The sequence below is a fragment of the Hermetia illucens genome, chromosome 3 (assembly GCF_905115235.1).
Source record: "Hermetia illucens chromosome 3, iHerIll2.2.curated.20191125, whole genome shotgun sequence".
NCBI lineage: Eukaryota > Metazoa > Arthropoda > Insecta > Diptera > Stratiomyidae > Hermetia > Hermetia illucens.
In genome coordinates, this window is record NC_051851.1 from 70294869 (window position 1) to 70321025 (window position 26157).

General features: G+C 35.8%; 1 protein-coding gene and 1 long non-coding RNA gene across 4 annotated transcripts in view; one reads left to right on the forward strand and one right to left on the reverse strand.

Moving 5' to 3' along the window:
- The window catches only part of LOC119652293, a 68088-nt gene that overhangs the window by 36705 nt on the left and 5226 nt on the right, over nt 1–26157 (reverse strand). The window lies entirely within an intron of this gene.
- LOC119652295 lies at nt 17420–18466 on the forward strand. Its single transcript, XR_005249528.1, has 2 exons — nt 17420–17568; nt 17650–18466. It is a non-coding gene; the product is annotated as an uncharacterized LOC119652295 (long non-coding RNA).

Genomic DNA, 26157 nt, shown 5'->3' on the forward strand with positions numbered 1-26157 from the left:
ATCATTATAGCGAGTTGGACTTATTGCTTAGAAATTTACTAACAGATCACATTGATTACACCACATTCGACCTGGACTCCATGAAATATTTCACCGTGACGATTTCAAACAGAGCATATAAGAGTATCGGTAAAATGAAGAAAATTTTATATATTTTAAAAAAAGACCTCATATGATCCCAAAATTAACTTGATTGCTAAAAGGTATTGACGGCGCGATGGAGACACGCTTAGCAAGCGCTTTAAAGCACACTTATCGTCAAATAGTTATCAAAGAACCGAAATCGGTTTCGATACCGGAATACCGATTCAAAGAGAGAGGAGTTACTCTTGCCAGTTTACTTACTCTTTTAGGTATCCGAACCTCGCGTCGTCCATACGCTGAACGTGACCACCCCATTGGAACTTCCAAAGTTTTATTAGTTTGGAGACTTCAGGTTCGTCAAATATTGGTACAACTATTGGTTGTATCTAATTCGCCACTGATCGTCCTCTCGTTTAGCTCCTATTATGCTCCTCAAGAAGACATTGATTAGTTTTTAAAATACGTAGGACCGAGTAGAAGGCTCTGTTTGCGATGTGAATTCATCGTTTTATTTCGTTAACTTCATTTCCATTTTTCGTCAGTTGTACACCTAAGTATACGAAGTCATATACATTTTTCAAGTTGTGCCTGTCATTTTTTTCGTTTCTGTGTGCGAATCATGCCCGGATGTTTATATAGTCAGCATATTCGACGATTTGGCAGAATTGATAGAGTACCGTGGTTTTTGTGTCCACAGGTAACTTTCGAATAACCTGTCCTGCCAGTCCATCTTGTTTTAATCCGACGTGTGTCTCAAACGCAACTGTCAGGTTATTATTGACTCTGATCTGCACTGTTGTGTGAACATTGTCATTCTGGTAAAGCTAACCATTTTTCCTGGCATTGCCAAGTTAACCATTACTTTGTACAGTACATTTCGATCAATACTGTCATATGCCTGCTTGAAGTCCAGGAACATTTGACGAACATGGATGTTGTATGCCCAGCATTTTTTAAGCACCTGTATGACCGTAAATAGCTGTTCCAGTCCGAAAACCGCCTCTTATCGACGTAAATTCGTAAATCGAAATTCTTCTCTCTAAAATTTTTGTTAAAATTTTATAGGACATTGACACATGTCAACTTGTCACCTTTTTTGTGGATTAGGCATATCGTACCACTCTTACGAGATCTGTTTGTGGTTCCAAATATAGAGAAAAAAAAAGAAGTCGTGAAATCGGAAGCTATACGCTTCAGGTATAAAAGGTTTGTGTTTCCCTATGTGACGTTCCACGTGTACAAAGTTAAATATTCAATTGTGCTCTATTTTTTTAAACGCCATTTATACAAACACTTTGATTTGGAAAGCCTGCATTGATAATTGTTAACATCATACTATAGTCTATATTATTGCCATAACTCTAGGCTAAACTTAGTTTCTAGGCAATTTTCCAAACACATAGTAATATAGTATTATTAACTTAATTTGAGCAGATATCAATATGGAGAATATTTTAAGAAGTGGGCACAGCATAGAGGCAGCTTCATGATTTTTTCGGGTTTTTCGGTTGGGTAGTTTCTGAGAATGGGTCCGTTAAAGAAATCATTTTCGACCCGCAGTACTCCAAAAAATGTCAAAATTAAAACTGGCTTCGGAAAGTACTAATCGAGACATTTCATTAGATATCCAACATGATTATATTCATTTTTGGAAGGTACTAATCTAGACCTTTCATTTGATACCCCACATGACTATATACGGTGAAAACAAATTTTACGTCCCCCCTTTGCATGTATGGGAAGCCACCCTTTAAACTCCACGTAGTTTCCATATGTCCACTAAATTTCGTTTGAATCGATATAGCCGTTTCGGAGAAAAGTGAGTGTGACAGACAAATAGACAGTAAATCGATTTTAATAAATTTTTGTTTTACACAAAATTTTTCTAGCTGAACTATTCTTCTGCATGGCAGTGTAGGTATGGATTATCATAACAAATTTTAAAATAATGTCCAAACCTAAGTAAATGTAACCTTTTTTAATTTTTCAATAAATAATACATTACAACCTAAGACAATCTGCCCAAAGTGTTGAAATTGGAAATCATAACGGATGTTCATAAAAAACATAGCCTTCTTGCCAACTTAAATTGAATTCGCAGTTGTATCTGACCGTGTGGAATCACAGCTTATTTCATTTGAATTCCCTAGATATACCGAACAATTTCGATTTCCGTTCAGTCGAGTTTTATGCCATCGTTAAATGCACTTGAGTATGAATACAACTTTCTGACAATTAAGTAGAGTACATTTGTAATGCTCCTACGATCAACAGAAATATAGCGTGAACACAAGAGTTTTATTTCTGCATTTTATACTCTTCGCGTTGATTTGATCCAAACCGGAAAATAATTTTATGCATTTTAGTTAAACATCTAGAAATGATATCAATATCTCCCCTTTCAGCGAGAAGATATAAAAATTTCGTAAACACTTTTGGAAAATGAAAGATAAATGATATAACTGCTCACGAACCCAAATATCCGAAGTGGCATAATAGTTTAATTTTATTAAGGAAGTCTCGGCCTAATATGCCATTAAGGCCGCATGAAACAGTCAAACCGAAAAAGAATTTGTAGCCATTTTCTTGGACTTTAGCTGTTTACTTTGTACTGTGGCGTCATGATTAAGTGAACATAGTGTGAAATTGCTACTTGACTAGGAACTGCTCTCTTCAGCAGACCGCTCATCACTAGAGCGTACAGTACATTCAACCAATAATACAAATTGTATGATTCACCAGACGACATTCGTGCCAAGAATGAATTAACGAAATATCTAAAGATATTGTTTTCGTGTTAAGGAGGCTAGTAATGCTGTTTTTATTCAAATATTTGAAATTTGAGTTTGTGTTTTTGAATTTTTGCTATAATATTTTGTTGAATTATTTTAACTAATCATCAATCATTCGAATAATTGAATAAACGTCCAATAATTTTAAGACGCCGTTCATCTCGCGTTTACGAAAACAACACTAACATATTTCGCCATATTCTCATAGACACGGGAAAGCCGACATGTGTTTTAACATGTTAGTGGTAGAGAAAAATGTTTATCTATTTACATATCTTGCAAATAAAATAATTTTTTGTCGAAGCTGAGATAACTTCTTCGCAAACTTAGACAAGGTTTTCAGAGACACAACCATATGCCTCGATCGTTATAGTGACATACGTAATGCATTCCTCAACAGTTTCAGGTCACAGATAATCGAGTCTCCGAAAATGGTATCAAGAATAGAATATGGAGACGCGAGTAAAGTCTCAAGGCAATCCTAGATGTGCAATTCATTACTTTTATATTAATGAACAAGAAAACAGTTACACTGACATCTTGTTTGTCTCTAATTCTTTAAAAATGTATTTAAAAATTGTGACGAAGGACATCTATTTTGCCTTCCAAGTAACCCGCCGCCATCAGTAATAAAACAATGGTCAGAAAAATGATAAATACGTTGTACAGTTGTTTTATATTTAATCCACATTGCTTTATAGCTAGTCTAAGCCAGGACGCATATAGTCGAATGGAAATTTATATCACATAAAATTGTTATATAATCTGCTAGAATAATCTGGAGGAAACATATGTTTGAAGCAGTGTTTTGATAGGAAAGAATGAATAAATCATTACAACAAAGATAGACCAAAAAGCGGAGCTTGCACTCCGTTTCTTTGGGAAAGACTCAAACCACTTCTTAAGGGTATATAGTTGCAGTGGGTGATATGACATTTTCTCGATTTTTTTCAACAAATTAGCGATTAGCAGCATTGATTAATACATATTAGCAGTACTTGAGAAAATTTTTTTTTAACAGAAACAATTTAGAAATGAGAAATCTACAGCTGTTTTCCAAAAGTGCTCTTTTTTGGCAATCATTTGCGGTGGACACGATAACTCTATAACGGTTCAACTGAAATCAGAATTCTGAAATAATCGTTTCGTTTGTGTTTGTCATTTTAATAGTTTAAGTTAACTTTATTTACATCGAGTTGTCGATTCCAGGGCTATAAAGTATTCCCTCTGCAGACTCTAAAACATCGATTTGATGCTGGCTGCAAGTCATTACCGCTTTTTTTGCGCACAAGCAGTATATACGGCGATGAATGTTCACAAGTACGGTGGAGCAGCGAAGTAACTCGTTATAAATAGATTTCAAATCCATATTTCGGAATTCCGGAAGCCAGATAGGAGAAGAACTTGTGAACCAGCAAGGTTCCCTCAATGGTGTCCTTTGCAGATTGTACAAATGATAACTTAAAGAGATTTGTCAATAAAAAAACACCAACCTTCCAGTCTTGAAAGCAAATTAAGGTGGCCATCCCGTGTGAAGGTCGTTTTTTTTCATTTTTTCAGATTTTTTTTTGTGAAAAACTGGATATAGATACAAATACCAATTCTTCACCATATATTTATTAATATCAGAAGATCCGACACACGGGATGAACCCCTTAAACAACATATCCGGATCTTGTTAGGCTTACGAATCTTGCCAAAACTACCCACGCTTTCATATTTATAATGCAATGTGAGTCCCGTGGGAAAATTAAAAAATTTTTGTTGTGACGATTTGGCCCCATCATGATTTTTCAAAGAAACTCCTTTCTATTGGCTAGAGAGCATCTATATAGTAATGTCATTGTCATCGGTAATATCGAGCATTTTACACGGTGGGTCCAGCATAAACAATTATGAAATATTTTCCAAACCAATGTAAAAATTGCTTCGAATTAAAAAAGGATGATTTTCTGTTCGCATAAACGTTTGATTCAGATCGCTAACCGTCAGAAAGTTTCAGCTCTCTGTTAACACTTTCTAAAATTAACATACATTTGAAAGGAGAGTGCCATTTGCAATACTGCATGTCATCTCGATAACGTTCGCTTTTCGTTCCCTCACAGTGAACAAATGTCCTTACCCCTTCCTTTTGAGGTCATGGCTTTTCCAGATTTATTCAAAAGCTAAACACCTATTTCGACCATATTAAATATGTAGGATGGCTTCTTTAGGAAACCGCTTTTAATCGTAACATTTCCGAGCAAGTCAAAAAAGTTGACGATATTTTCGATATTCATTCCTTTGGCTCTGAAGAGTGCGAAATCTTGTGCCTCTCGAATCGAAAATTCGGTATTCGATAAAAAATTTTGTAACATGCAGCAATATTATTACAATGTATATTGTGTAACTACATTTCGTTCACAAAATATATGTTTAAAATTGAGCGTTTCAGCAAATTTGCAAAAAATGGTTCTGATAATTCGTCTTTCTGGAGCAAATGCATTGGCAAGCAAGCGTTTGATAAGATTTCTAGATTTTTGTGGAAAACAAAACCTTATTCATTATCCCTTTTCTGTCGAACACATTTTGCCCAAAATCAGCTGAGTACGACGGTAGTCACACCAAACCTAACCAAGGCATAAAAATCTGGCCAAACGTATATTATCAATAGAATCTCAATTTAACTTTTTCCAAAAATTAAATAGAAGCGATACATTGTCCATATTGAAAACCTCCTCGTTGTTTTCATTGTTGGCAAATCCTATACCATCGGCTCATTTGTGAAAAAAAAAATCAAAATCGGCTGAATCTGATGAATGGGCTGCTGAAGGGAGGAAAAGGAATTTTAACTCAACGATTTTAACCATCGCGACAGCGAATGTATGAAAACTTCATTTCATGATCGCAATTGTAGGAAACAATGTGTCATTGTAATCGGCGGGGTTGATTCATTTGATTCAGATACTCAGTATTATTATTCTTGATGAAATAAAACCAGATAAAGTAAAGTCTTAAACTTAAGCCTTACAAAGTCCACCATGGTCATTTTCTAGGCACTTATACGTCCGATCATTTATGTATGATATTGTTGTGAGTGGGATTCAACGAAAAAACGCAACATTAAATGTACAAAAAAAAGTTAATTCCTCACATCTCCATACTTTAGAAAATAAAAGGAACAATCTTTATACCTTCAATTGAATTTTTAATTAGTACCTTTGGGGTTTTTTGGTGTTTGTTTAACGATTTTTCTAAACAACTGTGTAAATATTTGCACAGATTAATTTGAGACAAATGATGAATTTATTGTTGCCAAAAGAAACCTTAAATTTCGTAACGTGATTAAGTTGGTGCCGACACAGTTGCTTTTTCTAAAATACGTTGAAGGAATTTGCTTTGCGATTACCTATTATTAATTAATTACTTAAAATAGCCACTAGGAGAAGGTATGCATTGATTTTTGTTCTGGCGACTACAACCATCGGAGAACAATCGGACATTTGAAATTCTATCAGTAGTTTCCATTTTTGAAGACGAAATCAATCAAAGCAAATCTAACCTTCTCTGATCCTCTTTCTAAGTAAACAGAGGTCTTGGAGATTCAGCCGTCAGAATGCAGCGAATAAACCAAAACGCATTTATTTCTTGCAAAATAAAAATAAAGAAGGAATATTCAACCACGTGTTACTCTATTGTCCTAGTATTAAAACCCGCTGATGGAAATGGGAACCTGTTTGGCGTTAACAGCAAAAGGTACTAAAAGGTAGAGCAACGCAATAATACGGTTTGTTGGAAGTTATGTAGAATATTGCATTTTGATGTGAATGGTCAACTTGAGGTCGTTTTTTGTTCACGCATTAGTCCTTTTTGAAATCTTAAAAAAAAAAAAAACAATAAAATGGACTAAAAAACACTCTGAGAACAATATGTACTAAATACGATTTCGAAAAAAAGTTCATCGTTATATCTTAAACATTGTTGCATTGTTAAGGTTAATAATAATATAATAATAATCGTTGGCCCAACAATCCATCAGGGCCTTGAAGTGTGTTAGAGTACTTCATTCAAGACCGTAACGGTACAACTACAATGCTACAATGGGGGAGGCAACGTGGTCAGGTCAGCATTGCGCTCGTCCGAAATTATTACCCTGAGTTGGCTAGGTACTCATTCATATCTGAGTCGACTGGTATCCGATAGTCACGATAACAGATCCCTCTGCCACCAGTGAGATTTGAAACGCGACCTTCCACTACGCAGCCTAGCGCTCTAACCACTTGAGCCATCCGGATTTAAGTATAATTAATCATATTTCTTGCACCCCCCGCGAGCACGCTTTTATCGGACAATAATTTGCACTAAACTTGGTAACTAGGTAATTACGACATTATATATTTGTGAAACAAGAGGAACCATAAAAAGGGAACGCTATGCTTCAATAGTTGACAAAGAGAAGACAGAAAATACCAAAAAGACAGTTGTACTTGGAGAAGGAGAAAATGTTAATCAGCCATGATCAAAATTCATGAAACATGATTCGAATGGATCGAGTACCAATCATATTCACCAGATCTAGCCCCTAGTATTATTATTCTGTACCTTCCTCCGCTAATTCCAAAGTTTGGATTCGAGGTCTTCGAAATTTTCATCAAGCGAGGAATCCGTTATATCCGTATACACTTATTTTTCAAAACAACTGTTGTTTAGAATGACTGAAAAGGTGACAGCGTCTTTGAGAAAATTTAAAAGACTTCATTGAAAAAATATATAGTATATATAAAATTGAAAAAATGGCTGTCTTCCTCTATGCTAGGATCAAAACTTTTGGGACAACCTAAATAACAAAATTTGAATAGGTCAAAACTGTATTTTATGTTTGAATTTATTGCCCCCTGAAGTCTGGTAGAATCGCAGCCTCAGTTGGAACTATTGATTTTATGCTAAAACCTCCACACATAAATTCCTTACATAAAAAGCCAGAGAACAGTTTTTACCTTCAGCTTCCATCTTACAGCTGTTGAACTAATCTAATTTCCCGATGGCCAAAAATTGATGGAGGATTTATGGTAGTAGTTAAAACTTTGAAAAGGACAACAAGGCTAATATTGATAGCTGAATTATTTGTATGCGCTGCTGTGAATTTTTAATTTATAGAAGTTTGGCAAAAAGCACATTTCGACTAGCAAAGGGGTAAAAAATGGTACGGTAGACATGCATAAAATTGATATTGGAACTATGCAGGACTGTAGAAACTTATTGTTTTCTGTTGCCTTGAAATCCACTTTTCTAAAAAAAGATGAACAGCAGTACATGAGGCTGAAGTGGATGATAGGCTGTAAAGGAAATCACGAATCAGATAGTCTGCTACTAAATTCTATGAGCTAATCCCTGAAGAAGGTAAAGCTTTAATAATCCTGAGGCTCAAATTTCATTTTTGTTTCATTCATTGGTTGCGACAAGTGTCTACAACCAACCAAGCCTCACAAAGTTTGAAAATCATTATTTGAAATAATTTTGATAATGAAGCAATTTGTAATTTGAACTTTGGCATAGTTGAATGAAATGTGGCAAACGGATATCTTGTGACAGATCGTTGCATTTTTGTCTTGCGCTCGCCTCACATTTTATTACTATTGAATATATCAAATTGTAGAAAAAAGTATAAATATCCCCAAATAACATATTCCCACAAAGCTTTCAAATAAAAATTTTATAAAAAGCTAGAAATAAAAGATCTGTTTGCAGTCGAATAGAAGACAATTATGCAATTTCTAGCTTAAAGGTATGTGTTGCAATAGAACGTTGAGTAGATAAAATTGTTAGACTAAAGAAACAAAGACATCCTCGAATTTTTTATGGCAATGTCTCCAGGTGTTATATGTGTCCTGCATTTTGCGGAAACACAAGCAATTGGAAACTCACAACAATACATTTTAATGATTTTCAATTTCATGATAATACGTACTACTGTATGCGAAGATGCTATTTGAATTATCAACTCTATAAAATTCCTCAGGGTGTTAATTAATATTCTGAAGTCGTACGAAGACAAGACAGTGCCCACATTGAGGAAAATGGAGGACATAATAAAATTTATGTGTATATGCATGCGAATACGCAACAAGTTATAACAAACCACATCTAATCGGTTTACAGTTCATTTGAATTCTCTTCGTACGCATAAATCATCCAGGACAATGTATGTGTATTGTAAATGCAAATTATTATTAGTACATAAGAAACGTTTCGTAGCCAACTTCTCAACTCTATACAGTCGTGTAAGCGTGAAAGCGTTTTTTATTTCCAAGTCATCTAATCATTTATATAAAATATATTTTAAGCATTCGATGGAGACATAACGCCAGCTTAAGCGACTGAAATTCGTCACATCTGCCAATGATTCACCGCCACTTTATTTTATGTGAACATTACTACATCAATATTTGCACTCCACATACCAACAAATCATTTCATAAAAAACAGTAGACATTAAGCTGATAAAACTGAATGTTTACTGTAGCGACTGAATTGCAAAAAGACGGGATGAATAATACAACAAATTTCACTTTAAGTTTATATGATTTGACCGGAAAGATAATAAGTTGAACAATTCAAGGGAAATCGTTCTTATGAAAAATCATACTATGTCAGATATCAACCGAAGCTTATGATCGATTACATTGATAAGTTAATTTTCATTTCAATTTATTTGCTGCTTATGGTTTCTTTATGGAAGGAAATATTACTTCCAGAAATAAAATTTAATTGCATCATTAATTATATGAATTTTACATTTATATTAAAAAAAAACAATCTCTTCATTTTGTTAATTCCAAGCAATGTTATCGTATTCAGAAAATTTCACGTATTTCTACCTGATCTTGAACTACTAATTTTTTTCATATTTTTGCTTTCTATGGATAGCAATACTTTCCCTGAAAAATTGAAACCGAATAACTTGAAATTTACCCAATATAAACATGGACAAGCACGCAGTTAGATAACTTAATTATTTTTTTATACATGCTACACGATTATCTATGTCACACTCAAACCTACTAACGCTATCGGGATGCTTTCATACAAGCTTGCTCTGTTGTTAAACATGTTTGTTGTTGAGATCAAAGCCTTTCTAAGCCTTTGCATACTAAAATATGTCAACATCATACTGTAATTAGTTGCGCTAGACATGCTGTCATATTTTTGTCTGTCTAGTCCGATGAAGTCTTCAACTGCACTTTCTTGGTTTTTTGTGGAATTTCATTAGATTGATTTTTAAAGTATTAGCACGAAAGGTCCCCAAGTAGGTTACCCTTTTTCACAACCACTCTAATTTTGTGGATTTGCTTCACTGAATCATGTGGTAATTTAATAAATTGCATATTTGTGAACTTGGAATAATGTTTGATGATGTACGAATATTTTAGTTGGATTAATTGACGTGTTTCCATCCAATATCTGCATTATATGCACTAATCACTAATGGTAAAGCCAAGTTTTTTTCTGTTGCTGTAAATATTTGGGTCATTCGTTATTCTATACCAAAAGGAACCCTAATGGAGAGCGTGTTTGAATCCCAAAAAAACTCTCCCTCCGCAGACCTCATCAATTGTTTTGCAAAACTAGAAAAAAAACATCATTTGTGTTATTCTCGGCCTTTTCTAAGTAACTTCTCTCTTTAGTGATTCTATCTATCTATCTACGGTCTACTCAAGTATAATATATTTGCATATATATGTTCTTTTTAGTTCTCCTTTGGGTTCTTAATTTTTCGAATAAAAAAAGCTGGAGTTAATCTCATGCAAAAAAAAAAAAAGACAATTCTATTTTCTCGCCATATGAAATGACATCCAAATTCTTAACTCGTTAGTTTAGAATTCACACTTTCCAAATGAGCAAATTTTAATTTTCTAAATTCGGATCAGTCGGTTGGTCGGCAAAGAGAGGAATTGTAGTTTCCTATACCTATAGTTCGTTTATAGACACTATTTGACGTTTTTATACGATACTCGTTCACCTCCCGACAAACAGAGAGGACTTTTCAATCTATACTAGCTTTCGTAACTTATTGATGCATAAACCCCAACACACTTTAGTGTGTTATTAATACTCAATGGAATGGATTGCAGTAAATATACACAAGAGAGACAACTTGGAATAGCTAACTTTATCAGTAACAGTAGGATTTTCACCATACTGGGTAGTTTAGCCTATATTACTATATATATGACTTGAGCATAAACTTAAGGAGGGTTGTCGGTCAATCTCCAAAATCGTAGAAATATAATAGTATTCTGAGTGAAATTATGCGATGTTTCCAACGATTAATTAATTGAAATAATAAAAACTTGTTGTTTCTTTTTCGTTGGTGTGAATATTTATTCTTGCAAGAATAAATAAATATTCACACCAACGAAAAAGAAACAAGTTTTTATTATTTCAATAATAGTATTAACTTTATTCGACCCGATATCGTTATGACGGGTATTTTGAGTCCTATATCTCCTATAAGAGCAACGTTTTTTCAGATTTTTGGCTGGGTTTCTAAAAACGGCCCCAAGAACAAATTGGCAGTTTCTAGTCCCCGCCCTCCCTTATCTTCACAACTGATGTAATAGCTAATACCAAGCGTGCTCATAGTTATAGCCTTCTTATCAAATTCCGTATCAATAGGTATGACCGTGCCTGAGAAAACTTCAGTATGGAAGAACGGCAGGTGGCCAGTTTTTTAAACTGGCGATAGAATAAGAAATTATCAGAAATTATCACCACAACTGAATGAAACTTATGTCAGGAAAATACAGACTTTCGCAAATAGTTTACTGTATTCCTTTCTTCCTAACAAAATGATAGCTTAAAACAATTAAAATGGAGTACTTACTTTTCAAAAAATTACAAGTCAGAATCGAAATCAGAACATTTCAGATGGAGAGCACCCAAGCGCAGTGTACAGCGTTTTGATATGCACAGAGCCCGAAGTGCAATCTTTGTAAAGTTTAAAAGGCTATTTTGATAGTCCTGTCAGCACCGAAAACCAACCAACCAACAACATCATATCGCACTGGTCAAACAGGAGAAATGAGGATAGGAGAACACAACTTTGAGACCGTTGATAATTTCTCCTATCTAGGGTCGAAAATCACAACCGATAACAGCTACGATGATGAAATCCGCGCAGGGTTAATGTTAGCCAACAGAGCCTATTTCAGCTTACAAAAACTGTTCCGCTCGAAACGTCTCACCATAGGGTCAAAACTCTTACTGTACAAGACTATGATCTTGCCAGTCCTCATATATTCCTCGGAAACTTGGGTTCTTAGCAAGAAAAATTGCGAACTCTTGGCCGCGTTCGAAGGAAGAATCCTCCGGAAGAATTTTTGGCCCCCTACATGAGGATGGACGATTCCATAGCCTATATAACGACGAAATCTATGAATGATACCATGACCGTCCGGTTATGGATAAAATCCGGCTCAATAGGTTACGGTGGGCGGTTCCGCTCGAAACGTCTCACCATAGGGTCAAAGCTCTTACTGTACAAGACAATGATCTTGTCAGTCCTCATGTATTCCTCGGAGACTTGGGTTCTTAGCAAGAAGAATTGCCAACTCTTGGCCGTGTTCGAGAGAAGAATCCTCCGAAGAATTTTTGGCCCCCTAAATGAGGATGGACGATTCCGTAGTCTACATAACGACAAAATCTATGAGCGATACCATGACCGTCAGGTTGTGGATAAAATCCTGCTCAATAGGTTACGGTGGGCGGGTCACTTAATCCGTATGGATGAGGATGATCCAGCCCGGAAAGTCTATAAAGACAATATCTATGATAGAAAAATAAGACGAGGCATACCATGCCTAAGATGGAGCGATGGCGTAGGCCAGGACGCCAGACAGCTTTAAGGGATATCGAATTGGTGGACCTCGTCGCAAAACCGGGATGTATGGAGTTCCTTATTAAGGCAAGACTAACCGGATACCGGTTGTTGTGCCGTTGATAACTATGAAGGTTTATGGACTAGGTATAGCAAATTAATGGTCAGTTAAGATTTTATGGCTAAAATCACACATCCTACACACATCCGTATATTGAAAATCTGCTGCCACCATAGCTCAAAATTTATCCAACGAAATTCTTTGAAATTTGCATGACTTATTCAGAACATATTTCTACGGTCCGCAAACTAGGATAATTGCGATTCATTCAGTAGTTTTTTTTTAGAAAAACACCTTTTTTTGAAGATGGGTGTATAAATTGTTGTATTTCAATAATGAACTATGTAATCGGGCTCCAAAAACTGCTACGCATGCTCACGATATTAATAAATAAATAAAAGCGAAAAAAACCGCCTTCACACGGGATGACCCCTTAAAAAAAGTTCCTATTAGTAAACCATATCAAACTTAAATTATTTCTGTGATGTAATTGAAATAGAAAATACAAATTTGATCAGCATTGTTAAAAAATGAAGACATTTTCTACACAATTTCCATTACTGACACCCATATTTAAATCGAGAGGAAATAGCCGAAAGCCAAGGCGAAACAGCGATGGCATGACACGCTAGGCAATATTTTCCACTTGTACACAACTAAAATTTCAAGATATTTCTGTATATGTCTCCAAACTCCGCCGTTCGTATGAGTTCACTTTATAAGTTGATGCCGTCATACATGGCTTAGAGTGCAATAAATTCACGTAAAATATGAAAAATTTCACCTTCTATAACTTTCTGAATAGTTGGATTGCCCTCAAACTTTTCAGAATTATATATAATATTATCACTTATATTGTTGCACTTCTAGAATTAACTTAAGGGGGGTTGTTTTCGGGTAAATTTCTAAAATATAGTAATATGCTACAATGTTATTAATTTTATTTGAACAGATTTCAAGATCAGCAATTTTTTTCTTCAAGTAAAAATGAAACTACTTCAATGATTTTTCATTACGATAGTGAACCAGTAAACCAATTAACAAGAATTTCATATAGTATCATATTTTGCTTGTTTTAAAAATTAAAACACAACTTCATCCCCGCATTATCAATAGCTCGATGTAGTAAATTTCTGAGAGTTCTACGAAGAAAATATTCTCTAGGAATTCAATAGTACATCTTTAAAAGTATGCTATACCATAATTTCTAAGTGAATGGATGCAACATGAAACAACTTCTGTAGGTCTTTGGCATCGTTATCGAGGAGGGTAGATCCACTCCAGAAATTGCTCTAATTAACATCAACAAAGAAAATGTGAATTTCTCTAAAAATTATCAAAGGAAATTAACATTTTGGCGGTACATTTATTTACATCGTGCAAATTCCCACTTTGATAATCAGAGATAAGGAATGAAAAATCCCATAAGAGTTATGATGGAATTGGATATGAAGAACATTGATTGGTATCCATTTTCTTCATCAATTATAAAAATCTCCAAAGATGAAAAAGTGACAATTAAAAATAGGGCTGAAGGTTCTCAAAAGAGAAAAAGTATTTCAGACTTATATGCTACGCATCATTCTTCCATCTCTCATCCATAAAAATACTCATCATAAAAATACATACGGACAACAGACAGTATTTTACTGTCATTTGTTGATGTAAATGGTTACATATTAGTTGAATTTCAAGTTGATCTCAGAAGATATTCCAAATCCATGTCGCATATTTGTGGACATTTGTACGCGCCTACCACAATTTAGGGCAAATTGATCACTTCAGATTCATTATTTCAAAGCTATGTATATTCGCTTTTGCTTTATGATTAATAATGGTAGCCATAATGTAGGGTAGTAATCAAAATAATCTCATGTTTTTGTAGCCCACTTGGAGTCTTTCCAGTTCTAGTCTCAACAAAATATTCAATAATTCTATTTTTAATTTAATAGGGAACACAGTGAAGATCTTGTTCATATCTTCAGTAACCATATGCGTGGAAAATATAGAGCTAAGCAAACTGAAAACCATTCTTCAATGCAATAAATCACTGCGTAAGGTTTTTCCTTCTCTCATAAAAAAGTGAAGGAAAATAAAATGTCTTTTAATCAAAATTAATTGCATTTCTTATCGACCATCGTGCATTAAATTCATGTACTTAGTTGCAATATAGTGAATATCAATCATAGCCAACTCAGATCCACCAGGTCAAAGTGTTAGCCTATACGATGATAACAACAATGAATGTTAACAGCACATAAAAGATTGAATCAATGCTGACCACGACAATATAAGTGTGTACATATGTGTGCTGTCGAGTGGAATGGAGGAATTCCAAAAGTAATTTTTTACTGCTTTTCTCAAATATTTTCTCACATAACGCCAATCGAAAGTGAATGTTTTTAGCTTAATTTGTGGATATTTCATACCTTCATTTTTCTTAATGTATGATCCAGCAAAAAGTTACCATTTGTCTGATTTTTCATTACTAATGATGATAAGTTTAAGGAAGGCAACTTGAACCTATGATTAGAAAGTGGATTTGAAACATATCTTTATTTCAAAATAGAAACTAATTGAATACATAAGAGTGGAAAACAACGCCTTTTAAGCATTTTCTAGATAAAGCCATTTACGATCTGACAACCACAGATTTTTAATTATAAACCATTTTGATATCAATTGGTTAAAGCTGTATATTATCTAGATGTAAATGTTTTCCCTGGTTTTTGGAGGGCACTAAAAGTGACTTTGAATGATCTTCTCGATTTATATGGGAGAAAGGAAGCCATATTATGCCAAAAAAAATATTACAGAGATTGTACAAATATCTCAAGAGATATGTATTTCCTATATCTCTATACTTGCCGGGCCCCCGAGAAAACCCCGGGCGAGTCCCCCCTACCCTTCAGGCCTGCTTACAAAATATATAACTTTTTAGTTATCGTTTTCGTCTCAGATGTTCAGGAAACTAAATAAAATATTATTATATCTCAACTTGCTCTTTTTAATATAGGCGTATGGTATTTGTCTCTCGAAAATCCAAGTTAACTGCAATTCATCACTTTCTGGCAAAGATCAATAATTCTATTTGTATAAACGTCCGCTCCATAAACGGTGTACTGAGAAAGTAATATGAAACCTGTCGGGTTAACCCCGGACAAAGCTAGCTACCAACATTTCATTATATTTAGTCCGAGCGCTTCTGGTTCTATTGTATAAGTTCAATGAGAATAGAAAATTATGTAGTCTCATATCCTGAAGGCAAGCACTTTTGAATTTCTGCTAATTGGTTTTGTTGGTTTATAATCTGGAACATCTGACATCCAACTTGGCGGGGGATTGAATTGAAACTTCCAGTCTTTTACGAAGACAGCCCGAAAATTTACCGAATTATTTATAACTTTTTGAATTGAAAATGATTTGATGTTTTAACGAAAAATAGTCAATATCACAACGTTATTATTGGTTTAGACACTTCAACTGTGAATATCAAACAATTCGATACTGCTAGCTGAAAGCTTCAGCTGCGCAAACTTTATACGAATCAATTTTGACGATAAACATAACCAGAAATGTTATTAAATAAAATATTTTTCGGTGTTATTTTGTCAACTTCCAAATGGAAATTTGCATCGGATTTTCCGATTTCATCATATAATCTATAAATATGCAAGAAAATTGGATTCCTAGAAAGAACTCAAGGGCATCACAATGCTTAAAAATAGATTACATATTTAGTTTTTGAGCACGAGACCATATTTTTTGCGGTCAATACTTTTGGACCTCTCAATCCTTTCATTTTTAACAAATGTCGAGAAAGTACTAGTGAATTAGGTCTATGACCAAAAAATTAACGAAATCGATCTAAACGTGCCGAATTTGTAACCCAAGAAAATAATACTAAATCGAATCAAATAAATTGTATTTGCCAGCCGGATAAGTAGCCTAATATAAAAACTTATTTAAATAAATTTATATATACAAAAAAAAAACAAACCCAATCTCACCTGCCGTGGAAGAATTTACGTAAGATTCTGGGAGACCGATTCTATCTAAACATCAGCAATCAAAACGACTTACCTAGAAGGGAAGGTATTTCTTGGATATTCTAGATCGAGAGACGACTAGACAATTTCTTTGTTTAGAAGCTCATATACTACGTGAGAAAATACCAAAGTTACTTAACCATAATAAAAACTGTATTTGGAAGCTTTTTTAAAAGTTTTATGTAGTACACTGCATAATCTCGGTCCTCTTTGGACATCCAATCCCATCCAATCCCATCCACAATCAGAGCGCAGTGGTACTAGTTTATACTGAGTGCATGCTTAACATGCATACTAGTGGATGCGAGGCCTATGTAACACCTCTGATGCAATTAAGGGGTACGGCCCCGAATCGTACAACACAATTCTCACTCTAGAATTAATTACATGGCTGTACAGTCTCTCGCCAAAGAATTACAAACACTTGTAAATTCCATTATTTCCTGCATTTGCCTTTGTCCTTTTTTCTTGCGTAGGTCCGTAGCCCAGTAATGTTTATTGGTCAAAATTACCTAATTATAATAGTAAACTATAAAACTATAAAACGAAGGGTGGTCCTTATTCCAGGTTAGAAAGTATAAAAAGACGGGTCAGAGGTGTGAGAGATTCCAGTTGTTAATGTGCTTCAAATTAATTAATCGTGTTCTTTGAGAAGCTTAATTGAAAAATGTGTATTAGTTTTGTTTCGATTTTATTGTTTTGTTGAAGTAAATAATGAAATGTTGCGTAAGTAATGAGATTGCTGTATTTGCACACTTTGTTACGGTAAAAAGCAATAACTAATCAAAATTCTATATTTTGGTGCAGCTCTTGACATGGGGCGAAAAACTGTATCTCCAATATGACAACAACTTATAGTTTCTGTACTGCTGAGGATAGGGAATCACTCAATAAGAGAACGCGCTCTTCTTAAAGGAGTTTCACTTTACGTAGTGGTCCAGATCTCCCAAAAAATAAAGCAAAACTCATCTATGATTTCTTTAAAGCGGGCAAATTGTGGATGAAAAAAGAAGACCCGGTCTAGACTAGTACGGAAAGTTATGGCAATTACCACTGCGAAACGCAGGACTTTTTTGTGGGAGCTCAATAAATGGGTTCATGATGCTGGCGTAAAAATTTTTGAGCAAACTTTGCGAAAGAGATTGGAAGAGCCAACTTTAAATAACAATGTTAGACATCTTCGTTCACCTTTACGCAAGATAGCACCCCACCCCATGCCACATCGCGAAATCCATAAAGAATAAGGTTTTGTTTCACACAAAACCTTAAAAATTACGTTAGAGGAAAATGTCTCTTTTACTTCCAGGGCCAGGAAACTCGTCTGATTTGAACAGTGTGGAATGGAGTAAAGAGGCTTCTTTACAAAGAACACAACACTAATCGATCAATTTTAATGGATAACATTAAAAAAAATTGGCGTGACGTGCCTGAGATAAAAGGGTGCATCATAGCTTGTTGCAAAGCAACAAACAACGGGTGTCTACGCTAAAAATTAATATAAAAAAAAATTATATGCGTATATATCTTTCTAAGATCTACTGCTACAATATTATATAAACATTTTTTATGAATATATCAGTTCTCCTACCGAAAAATATATTTAAATAAAAACTTTATCAAATTTTCCAAATGTTTGTAATTTTTTTAGCCAGGGATTGTAAATGGGTCGGATAGCACCATACGTCCAGAACATCATTGGCCCATACCAATGAGGCTTTACTCCAGGCAAATCAGCAACGGATCAGATTTACTCTCTGCAGCAAGCGATGGAAAATCTGTTGGAATATGGATGCATCCTCTTTAACCTGGTCCTCGAAAAAGTGATCCGTGATGCTGAGATAAATGCGAGGGGTATGATCCTCTTAAAATCCACCCAACTACGCTGACGATATCAACATCATGGGAAGAACGACCCGAGACGTACAAGCTGCCTTCATCCAGATCGAGCAGGCGGGCGCGAGATCTTGGGCTGCCAACCAACCAATCAACAACATCAAACCGCACTGGTTAAACGGGAAGAATACAGATAGGAGACTACAACTTTCAAACTGTTGATAATTTCTCCTATCTAGGGTCGAAAATCACAACCGATAACAGCTACGACGATGAAATCCGCGCACGGTTGTTGGCAACGAACAGAGCTTATTTCAGCTTACAAAAACTGTTCGAGAAAAGAATCCTCCGAAGAATGTTTGGCCCCCTAATGAGGATGAACGATTCCGTAGCCTACATAACGACGAAATCAATGAACGATACCATCACCAGGTTGTGAAAAAATCACCAGGTTGTGAATAAAATCCTGCTCAATATGTTGCGGTGGGTAGGTCACTTAATCCGTATGGATGAGGATGATTCAGCCCGAAAAGTTTATAAGGACAATATCTATGATAGAAAAAGAAGATGAGGCAGACCCTACCCGAGGTGGAACGATGGCGTAGGCTAGGACGCCAGGCAGCCTTTAGGGATATCGAATTGGTGGACCTCAGCGCAAAATCGAGATTTCTGAAATTCCTTATTAAGGCACGCCTAGACTGGATACCGGTTGTTGCGCCGTTGATGATGACATCAGAGACGGATGCTGACTGAGAAAGCCCGCAAGCATTATTGGGAGGTTCTGCCACAAGAAGCGGTCTTACGCGGTACAATAGTCACCAAACAATCTGACTCGGGCCCAACTGCGTTGATATGAATGGGCCCTGCCACACGAAGCGGACATGTCGCACGCCTGCTTGCAATCCCCCGCAAGGAAGCCAAGTGACTTATTTGAGAACCCTTTCATCAATTTCGCAATAATGGTCAATTATAAAATTTTGAAATTATTAGCGTGTTGTTGCTCTATGTATCTAAAGTGAAGTGGATGGCAATAAGTGAGAAACTAGAATTTCGAAAAACAGTGTTTAATATTTATTATTGATGTTGTAATTAAATACTCAGATATAATCACTGGAATTAGTAAACGTGACATGAGAGATTTGGTCGCTCACCAAAGACAAAAGTCCATCAGATCGTTTGGCTCTATCGTCAATGTGGAATCTGATAGTAACAACAGACCACATGCACAGATTAGATCTCAGGTCAAAGTCTGTGACGACTTCTTAGGAATTTTAAGAATTGAAAATTTAAACCTTCCAAATTCTATTAGCTAGGATTTAAGAATGTACGTAGTAATCCCTGGTTGTAGTAAACGGCACTTATAATAATAATAATCGTTCCCGCAACAATCCAATTAGATCAGGGCCTTAAAGTGTGTTAGAGCTGAGTCGACTGGTATCCGACGTGAAATCATGATACAAATCCCACTGCCACCACTGAGATTTGAACCGCGACCACCCGTACGATAACCTTGTCTACCCACTCAGCTGTCCGGACACTAAACAGTGCTTACACGGGATAAAAGTTTGTGGGTTGGCACACTGCAAAATTGCCTAATAATACTGCTACCTGCTAGAAGAAGTAAATAAAAATTTCGGCGTTACAAGCTAGGCATTCTAAACTTGAGCAAAGTGAGATATTGGAACTCTGGAGAGTACTCCTCTCCCCTCATGCCACTGTGTTACTGTATTCCGAAAAGCCTAGTGGTAGTAGACGCGAATCCGGTGTCGGACTGTCGCTAACTGTTATCGGCCCTGGGAGCCGGCTTCTAACAGGATATATGGATACAGCACATGGAAAGTGACCGCGATGCTCTTATCAGCACATGTCTCGGTCATGTCATCGGAATATGCTGGTCTGAGGCTAGATGGCCGTGGAAGTGGTGATTACAACGCGGAAGTAGCAGTGGATAGGCCACACATTGAGAAAGGACAAACACTCCATTGTGGGTTGTGTCATGCTTAATTAGAAAGCCGTTCGAACAAAAGAATACGCCGATTTGTGTTCAACCAGGAGTGTATTTTCATTTTTGAATAGAAAGAGGAATGTGCTGCAAACTGGCTACTAGACTTTATAAAGATAATATCTCAAAGTTGCTTTTAGATCTTAATATTGTCGGACTTCCAATTATAAGTTCACGGTAAACGTTATGGCCGATTGTAGGTGAAAACGCTAATAAGATTAAACCTTTTGTATTTCGAATATATATATGTATATATAGGTTACCAAAAACCAAATGCGTTAAAGCAAAGTTCGTTTATCAGCGAAATGCAACATACCAGCTGAAAAGTTCGTAGGCTAACACACAGATGGCGCTACTAGTATTAAATCCATATGATTTTTAGTTAACTCTGATCCTCAAAAGACGTGTACAAATTTAACAGCTGTCGGACTATTAATTGCGGGATAGAGCATTTAGAGTGAACCAACTTTTGTGTGTTGATAAAGCATTGCTTTTTCGTGAACAAAAATACTGTTGCAAAGTGAAGTTGATTGAGACTGCTGAGGATCTAAAGATATCAAAGAAACGTGTTGGTAAGGTGTTAGCCATCCATTCATACCTCGATATGAATTTAAGACACGATGGGAACCAATATCAGTTCGTTATTGACAGTGGCGGACTTGTTCTGGGTGAGCAGCGGTGAGTACGTATTTACACATACCTACATATTTTCGTATTATATATCTTTAAGTTGGTGAAACACTTCGTACTTTGTCGGAAGATGGAGTTGAACTGTATTTTCTATGACAACACTCTACAGATTTTGACTTGAATTGCTCAGCAGCTAAACATTGATTATGTGACTGTTTTAAACCATGTACATTCCGCTGTATTGGTCAAAAAGCGATATGGGGGTATCGAATGAACTGAGTGCAAAAAACTTGGTCGACCCAATTTCCGCATGAACGTGATGTTGTAAGTTGGGGGACTAGAAGGGAATCATCCAGTATGAGCTGCTCCTACCTGGCCAAACTATTAATTCGAATCTCTACTGTTTACAACTAACGAGACTAAGCGAAGTCATTAAGAAAAAGCGATCATAATTGACGAAATCCTTTGGCATTTTTTTCCAGCGGGACAACGCGAAACCACACACATTTTTGGTCACCCGACAAAAACTGGAGGAGCCTGGCTAGGAAGTTTCGTCCAACTCACCGTACATACCTGACCTTGCACCTTCAGACTACCATTCATTCGGCCTCTTCAAAACTAATAGGATTACGGCTCTACTAAAAAGATGGCAAGAGATCATCGAAAATACCGGACAACATTCCGATTGATTCTATTTATTTGAACAAATAAAAAAGTACAGTTAAGTTTACTCGAAAAATACGATATTCCTTTTTCGCCAACCTAATAGTTTATATTCATATTATATTAGATGAGGAAAGTGCAGGAACTTTGAATTCTTGCAGATTACTCATTGAGGAAGCTATCACCACACCTGGCAGTTAGGTATAAAATGCAAACCCATCTAACAACAAAATCGAACGGAAATACGTGGAGAAGAAGGTGAACTATGAGCCACTGGCTCGGAAAATCAAAGAAATTTGGCGTCTCGAGCGGGTAGTTGCAGTTCCCATATTATTGTCAACTACAGGTATTGTACCTAAATCTCTCACCTCTCGCCTCCTTTGACGTCCTGGGAGTTTCGAAAAGTCTGGTTCAAACCATGCAAAAGTACACCATTCTGATGTTGCGGGGAGTTCTCGACCGATTCTTGCATTGGCCTACCACCGACCACCACCATCAGCGCCCCTTTAGTTTTTAACTAGCTAGGATCGTTCGAGTCTAAATGCTTGGCACTTAGTGTTAGTATAAGGATAATAAAATCCGACATCTGCCAAGATTATGACAACTTGGTATATTTATATCATATTATATATATTTTTTATACTTTTATTTTACATTTTTACATAAGTATCCATCAAAATCAAAGAAATATCAGCGACAATGAAATCAATGAAAAAGAAGAAGAAGAAGAAGAAGTAATTTGTTCCATTTTTTGTTGATATTCTCTTCTATTTGTTTGTAAGTTTGTGCTTTATATATAAATAAACGAAAGAACATATGTTTTAGTCTTTTTATTTATTTCAAACATAAATTGAAATAACATTATGAAATTTCGACCTCTAGGCGTGACATACTGACACGACTTAGTGAAAGAGTTCGCACCTGTTATATGCTGTTTAATTGAAAAGAGAATTCCCCAGTAAACAGGTTACAGTTTTTAGATCTGTATTAATTTATGTTCAAATTCTGATAACTAAAAGGTCTGTTTTAACCCGAAAGCCTAATTAAAAGACGAAATCCTTTTAACGCAATTTTTTTAAACATAAATCTAGGTGCACGCCCCTTTAAAAATTTACCAAATTGAATTTCGTTGCAGATTTAAATTACGTGCTACTTTTCGTAGATTTGCTCAAGTGCTCTTTCGCTGACTTTAAGTATCTGTTGGCAAAACAAACACCGCGGAAGTCTGCAGCATCAGTGGGTTTGTAGAGTACGGAATTAGACGAGATGCTGTAGAGAACGTTGTTTTTGTTCTTTAAAATTGATGTCAGTGGCCTTATGACGTGTGATTGTGCTCACGTTAATAATTTTGACTCAGGCCGACAGGAAAATCTAACACGACTCTCACTCTTAATGAACATATCATTCCTGAAGAAATTAATTGCTATTTGTAAGGGAATCCTCTCCAATTCAGAAATGTTCGTTTGTTACGACGCTTGCCTATGTTGGTAATTATTTATAGAGTAGCTCATTCATCTAATGGACAACAAGAATGAGAATTTCTCTACAGTAGTGAAGACCTAGTTTCCGGAAACTTTGTTGGCAGCGGAATAACATTACAGTCCAATGATTTGTCCACTGAGGTGTGCTTTCACAATTGTTGGCTTTTCAGTTGAGCATTTTATCCACAGTATTTCTATTGGGGCCTGGGGTAATTGCTGCGGATTTTAGAGGAAAGTCAATTTTTGAGATTTATTTTGATTGGATTGTGCATTTTGGAGGTAATTCAAGTTCAATGATAAAGTTGATGTACAGAGTGATTCTTTTAATGAAGTACGGTTAGCTCTGCATTCCTCTGAGCGAAATCCGATTATACGTAACTATTGGCAACGGGAATTATTGTGAGTGATGGCGAAATATAGGACAACCATTAGGTTACGCCATGAGAATGTGATTTTTTGTAGTTTCTACATTTATTGGTGCCGCTAATGGGAAACGCAATATGAATCAGCTCAATAGTTTGAGAATTCAAACGACTCATTCGCATGATTTTAGATCTATACAAAGCTTTCAGGTTTTCCATTAGCTTGAAGTTAGTGGAAAAGTTGTATACGTTCGTAGGATGATGTAAATGCATATATATTGTTGAAACCCGTCCCGAGCGTTGACTTGTGTGTTAAAAAAATATGAAATATGAACCCATTGAAGTAAATGTTTAGTATTCTAGTTTTCATCAAAGGAATATTAAAAAAAAAAATTCAATGTACAAATTCAAAATGGCCGAAGTCTTGAAATTAGAAATTCATAATTGGGTTACTTCGAAACTTTTTTTGGCAAATTAGAAATTCATAATTGGGTTACTTCGAAACTTTTTTTTGGCAGATAAGATTTAATATAATTTTAAAAACGTAGTAAAATGGCACCACAATATGTCCGGCCAATTATTAAAAATTTCGTAACACACAATATACGTTATTTTGTGAAGGTGTAAGCGAGAACCTTGTTTTATGGTTCAATATTACATCATGCCAACAAAACATAATTCATGGAAAGTGTTAAAGAAGAATGTTGCTACATATCAAGAAATGTAACCAGAAAGAAACAAGGCTGGTTTCCTTTTTCGACGTTAAGTGCATAGTCCACAAGGGGTTTATGTCTGAAGGACAGGCCGTCGACACGGTCTATTATGTGGATTTTCATGAAAGATTGAGAAAAAAAGTCGTTCTTGCACGAAAGGGGTTTCCTCGTAATAAGAGAGGCGTGTCCGGTGTCCGGATAGCTGAGTGGTTAGAGCACAAGGCTGTCGTACGGAAGGTCGCGGTTCAAATCTCACTGTGGCAGTGGAATTTGTATCGTGATTTGAAGTCGGATACCAGTCGACTCAGCTGTGAATGAGTACCTGAGTCAAATCAGGGTAATAATCTCGGGCGAGCGCAATGCTGACCACATTGCCTCCTAGTGAACCGTTACGGTCTTGAATGAAGTGCTCTAACGCACTTCAAGGCCCTGATCCAACATGGATTGTTGCGCTAACGATTATTATTATTAAGAGAGGCGAAGCATTTTTGCTAGGAATAGTGTCAGTAGCGGATTGCAATCTTGTCGGAGTTCGCTCTGATCTTCAAATCCTCGAGCTTCTTATTCTTCACAAACGGCTACCAAACCTCGAAATCGGACATATCTTTCGGGTACCTATTTACATTTCATCAACGTTTTATAGTTGAATTATGGAATTCTCACTTGCTTGAACTTTGACGATGTAGGCTGGCATTCTAGGGATTAGGGATGTAAAACTAACTAACTAACCCTCCTGTTCTCGAAACAGGCTTGATAATGAAATTCAGCAAAATTGATGTTCCTTTTTAAATATAGTAGTAAGTAGTTCATTTTTGATTTGATTTGCTTATTTACTAATTACAAGTAAATAGTAGTAACTATAATAACATACTGGGTTGGTCAATATGTTCGTACCGTTATGAATATTCTTATTTTAAAACAATTTGTTTTGTTCTTGACAAAAATCGTGGCGCAACATCACATCACCCAGAAAAGAAATATAAGTGCAAAATATGCTTATGCAAGGACAATTGTATGATGCTACGATAGCAGAGTGAAATTAAAAAAAAAATATGAACCATATTGTTATCACTTCGAAAAGTTATATCGTTTTTAAACTTAAACAGCGTTTTTCTCGAAACCACGTTTTCAAAATCGGCGAGCAATAGAACTCGAAGAGTTTTTATCTGATCGACTGAAAATTTAATTGTAACTTCTTTATTTGATTATCTAATGAGGTACACACGATTTTAGCAATTGACAAATACAAAGCAGTCTAGTTTCCATTCACTGGCCACCCACATAAACACCCTGTGGATCACCTGCTCTTCATTGATTTCGAGGCTTCCAACAGCATGAAAAAGGAATGTATCCGGACAAGCTAACAGCTTTTAATAGTTCGATATATTAAAATCTCATGTGTTGCTTCGATTTAAAATTTCTGAGTAATTTTAAGCTCAAAGCTTCGTGTTTTCGGTGATGTTCTGCATGCTGCCTTGTCCGAAGGAGGACTTCAATGGACATTGACATCTTCCAGCAAAACATCATGCGTGTCGTTCAACTTTTCAATCTAGGTATCATCATTTCTGCCAATGATGGCATTGAGCTTCGTTGCTTTGTCGAAAATCTGGAAATGCAGATACACCAACCCC